At 32.3% G+C, this 5,202-nt stretch overlaps 1 pseudogene; it reads right to left on the reverse strand.

The window, feature by feature from the left end:
• Positions 1-2,525: 2,525 nt before the first annotated feature.
• LOC145035958 (DExH-box ATP-dependent RNA helicase DExH3-like) lies at positions 2,526-4,487 on the reverse strand (annotated as a pseudogene).
• Between the last annotated feature and the right edge of the window lie 715 nt (positions 4,488-5,202).

Below are 5,202 nucleotides of genomic sequence, written 5' to 3' on the forward strand. Positions count from 1 at the left end.
ATTAAGAGTTTAGTTACTTAGTATTTATCATTAATACTTTTAATGACGGGAGAATTATAGTCCTGTCAAACCCGTTCGGCTAACGACGCTCCACCAGTCAAGCAAGCGGTGGGTGAGAGTGGACACTCATTAAGTTGCCATTTTATAGGCAACAACCTTATACTCACCTTATAGACCGGCTTCGTGAATGAGGCGTACTAGTGGTAAGACTGACTTTACTCTTATACATATATATATATATATATATATATATATATATATATATATATATATATATATATATATATATATTACTAACTTATAATATTATAAAGTATAAGGGTTGAATTTTAACTCTTAAAATTCTAAGGGCTAACTTGGAATTAAAGTATTCATAAGAGAAAACTTTACAAATTCCAAAACTTGAGGGCAAGTTTTGAAACTATTCAAAACTAATTAATTCCATAACTTATGTGTTTAAAGTAGTTTTAATCCAAAAACTCTTCAAGTTCCATAACTTGAGGACAAGTTATGGAAGACTTTAAACTAATAAAAGAATTAACTTTTCTCTATTTTATAACTAATGGAATTAATTAAGGTTGCACTTTTTTTTTTATTTATTATTTAATGAAGACACTCTAGGTCCTCCATAACTTGAGGACAAGTTATGGAGTCATAAAACCATTTAATTAGAACTAGACTCTTCATTTTGTAACCTTTGCCAACTTTTATGAGTTTTATGAAACTTAAATGTGACTTTTCATATAACTTGAGGACAAGTTACAAAAACACATTTTAGAATCAACTCTTAGATTAATTTATATTGAAAACAACTATTTCACTCAACTTTTCTATTAATCTAAGCAACTCATAAGAACAAGATAATTCAAATCAAACTTTTTCATGTAATTAGTCTAAACCTTAAACTAATACAAAACATTAATCTATTGACAATTATCTTTGAAATTGGATTAGCATGAACATTACCACGTCAGAAACAAGTTTATAAGTCCAAAAACATCTTAGGGTAATGTTCCTAGTCCAATTCCAGCCAAAAAAGTCAAATTTATGTTGTCTGGGGGTCCAACTCGTCGAGTGCACGAACCAACTCGGCGAGTTGGATGCATTTTGCCTTGGACTCGGCGAGTCTGCAAGGCAGACAACATCAAAACTCGATTTTTTCAGCTCCATTTGCAAGTATAACAAGAAAACAAGCCTAGGCTCTGATACCACTGTTGGGTTTTAAGCATTCTAACACTCCTAAGTGTACATGCAACCCTAAATACCTTGGATCTATGTTTTCTCTAGTATACATGCAAATATGAACATCCAAGGCATTATCCTAATCTAGCATAAAAAACAATGATTGTAGCAAGATAGATTACATACCTCATTGATGTAGAAAGTCTTCATGAAGCTTGATTGCCTAGTGCCCCAAGTGTGCCACCTCAAATGGTTCAAACAACACCAAATACACTTGGAATAACTTTAGAGAATTCTACACTCATGAAAATCGGCTAGCCCTTTCTTACTCTCTCTAGTCACCGATTTTGGTCAAGAATAAGATGCTTATATAGTTAGGGTTACACCATGTAAACCCTAATTAACATGGCCTTTCATTTCCATGATCCATGGGTACAAACACACCATGGAGCATCCATGGAGCATCATATGGGTTTTAGCCCAACTAGATAATCCATGGAGCATTAGCCCACTATATAAGTATGGATGATTTGTACAATCAACCCATATATTTAATTAGTCTTCTTTTGATCACTTAATTAATCCTAGATTAATTCTTGATCAATACTAATTAAATAATCTTATTATTCTTATTATTAATATATTAATAACCATAAGTGTCTTATTTCTCTCATTATAGTCTATCCAAATGCATGATGCCATGCAACCCAAATGGACCATGCCGGGTTGGGTCAAGTCTTACCAATTATAGTTATGGCCTTAGACATTAATCCAACAGTTATAGTTATGGGAGCTACTAGAAAAACAGCATTTTACGACGTGCAATGCATGTCGTAAATTGCTCAGACGACGCGCAAATGCGTGTCAAGGAAGGCCCTGTCATAAAGACAGACGACACGCTTTTGCATGTCGTCTATTTACTACGTGTATTTATGGCGCACATTTACGACATGCATTGGGTGTCAAGGAAGGCTCTGTCATAAAGGAAGATGACATGAATTTGTGTGTCGTAACCTTATGGTGTGTTTTTAATACACACATTGCGTATCATTAAAGCCCCTATCATAAAGAAAGACGACACACATATTTGCGTGTCATAATTTTAAATGTTTTAAAAATTATATATTTTGATAGATTTAGTAATTTTCAAATTAAATAACACATTCAAAGTCTTATAATACAAAATAAAATAGAATAAATAAGAAAGATAATTCATTTTACGAATATGCCAAATACAAATTATCATTCTAATAGTAACTAAATGCAATACATTGCTAATATTGCATAATATTTATTATAGAAAAATGAAACTTGTACAACATTGAATGGAACCCATGAGTAATTTACCCTTTGACAATCTTCATGGCAACTTTAAGCATTGCAACCTCACCATGGTATTGAACTTCGCCACCACCAACCTAAGTAAAAAATGCGTATAAATATCAAAAATAAGGAGCCAATCATTCTATGACATAAGGAAAAATATCCCTAGAGAACTATGAAAAAATATGAAACAAATGAATGAAAGAGCATTGCTATTTCTTTAGTACTTACTGCATAGAGCAAGACTTGGCCATCATCCATAGTTTTGAAGGACATTGATGTCTTGCTATGCTGCACATATTAAAAATAAATAATAAAAAAAATGAGTAACATATGGATTCATCTATCTATCAATTGTATTGTAAATTGTAAATTGAATAAATAAGCATTAAGCATACATACCATTACATATGTAATGCTAGGAAAAAGGCCTAAGCATGTAATGGCTCTAACGAATGATTGATTATGACTCAATCTATTGTTAATCCCTTGATTTTGTCTCAAGTAATTGAGCATCTTTCAAAATATGGATAAACTGATTCCTTAAAGAATGTATAGCTTGAAGTGTTTAAGCAGAAAGGAAATTCCTCCAACAATATTCATAGGCACATCCTTCTCTTTCAGCTTCTTTCCATCCTTCATATGCACACATAAGTGCCATATGATCACTATAATCCATTGCAGAAAATCTTGATTTTGCTGTACTAGCTTCCTGAAATAAACATACAAAAGATATCAAGAAAAGTCCAAAATGCCCTTGTGTGAAAGTAGCTGGATTACTCACATCTTTCTTCTCTTGAGGCAAAAGAAAAGGATCCCTGACACTAATTCCAGCATTAATTGTAAGAATAGTATCAAAGCAACGAAAAAAAGCGCCCACTATCAGCATTTACCCTAATTTTGGATCCAATGGAAGTATTGCTAGATATTTACCTATATTTTAAAAAAATGAGAAAATATAATCTTAGGAAATAAACTTTTCTAAAAATATTAATATAAACTAACCATGATGTGTAAGATTTTCATTTTCATCTAATGCTCCAATCATCTTCAAAAAATCCACAACATTTTGGATCTAGAACAAATTAAAGTTCTATCATTTAACAATTTGAATCATTCATTAAGATTTAAGTCATTAAGAACATTTAACCCTTACAAGTAATGGCTCTGGAGGGTGCATAGCAGATGATAAAAACTCTCCAATACTTCCAACTTCCGAACTTATTATTTGCAAACAAAGAGAATTTAAAGGGGTTCTTAAAAGCTCGGGTATTTGATATTAATAAAAAGCATCATAAACACATCGAGGGTAGAGGTGGAAACATTCCCCTAGTTGCACACGCCCTGTCCTACCCCTTCTCTAAACTAACAAAAAAAGCAACATAAAAATTTGTCAACTACCATGACCAACAAAGTCAAAAGGTAAAAAGGTAACTTACTTGGCAAGCAGATGCTTGTGATATGCATGAAGGCAACAAACGAGGAGTGTTGTTCAAGGCATCAAAGGGTAAAAAGGTAACTTACTTAAAGAATCACAAGCTTTTGAGCTATAATTCTCAAAGTTTGATGGAGTCAATGTGTCCTAACATATTTGCATCAAAATTTAAACTTGTTTTAGTCTTTATAATCAAAAGTTAAATTAGAATCAACTTAATTTTACCCGAATCCAGATAAAGATTACCTCAACAAGTGATGTAATTTCATTTTTCCTTTTGCGTGGGATTAACTGTCTTTGTGTTTTCCATAAATTTTTTAACCATAATCATCAATTTGGTTGAAAGAAGTTAATTTATAACCAGTTATCTCCAGTATATCTTCTAAGAAATGTGCCCTCATTGGGTGAGTGAACCCCTATATTCAAACACATGAAATTAGATTATTACATAACATAACAAGATAACAAAAGCACTTACAGGAATATGAATCATGGGTGCTTCTTGAAAATAATTGGAAAAAAGCTCAACACTCAATGTAGTAGTCATGAGTATCAATGTCAAATCCCTACATCTCAATAAGAAGTATGAAAATTAATAACAAATGATTTTTGTGATCTTTTTTCTTATTCCTAAACATATTGGATCTTTATATGCCCAATATATAGGATGCTGCAGGGTAAACTCAACTAAGCTCCATAGTTTAGGATGTTTTTACATGTAAAGATCTTCCTCGTGCAGTAGAAACCTTAGCCAACATGAGGCATTGTTTAACTGATGTTGGGGAGGTAAAAGTAAACCGACTTCTCATGTATCATTTATGTAAAAGAAAAACTACTTATAGATAACATCATAATATTACAATGATTTATCCACCTTTTCCCTTTCAGTTTGCTGAATTTGCCAACATTAGAAAGCAACTTGAAGTGTTAGAAGATAGACTGGACTCCACGGTTTAACCTCGTAACATATGCAATAACTAATCGAAAGGTAAATTTTGAAGAACAATATTTCTTAATTCACCAATATTTATCTATCTTTTCTTTGTTTAGGATAAGGTTGCACAGGAAATGAATGAAATCGTCATTCGAATCGGAAGATACAATTCCTTGGAGTCTCACTACACCAAAGTTCGTCTAAAACCGATAAGACAACTATGGGAGGATTATCAAATGAAGAAACAGTATACTAAAACAAGAACCGAAAGAAACCAAGTTGAAAGTATTTTAACTTCTCATGATTATCAATCTCTACCTACAGTGTC

The sequence above is a fragment of the Lactuca saligna genome, chromosome 3, assembly GCF_052625555.1.
Source record: "Lactuca saligna cultivar CGN05327 chromosome 3, ASM5262555v1, whole genome shotgun sequence".
Lineage (NCBI taxonomy): Eukaryota > Viridiplantae > Streptophyta > Magnoliopsida > Asterales > Asteraceae > Lactuca > Lactuca saligna.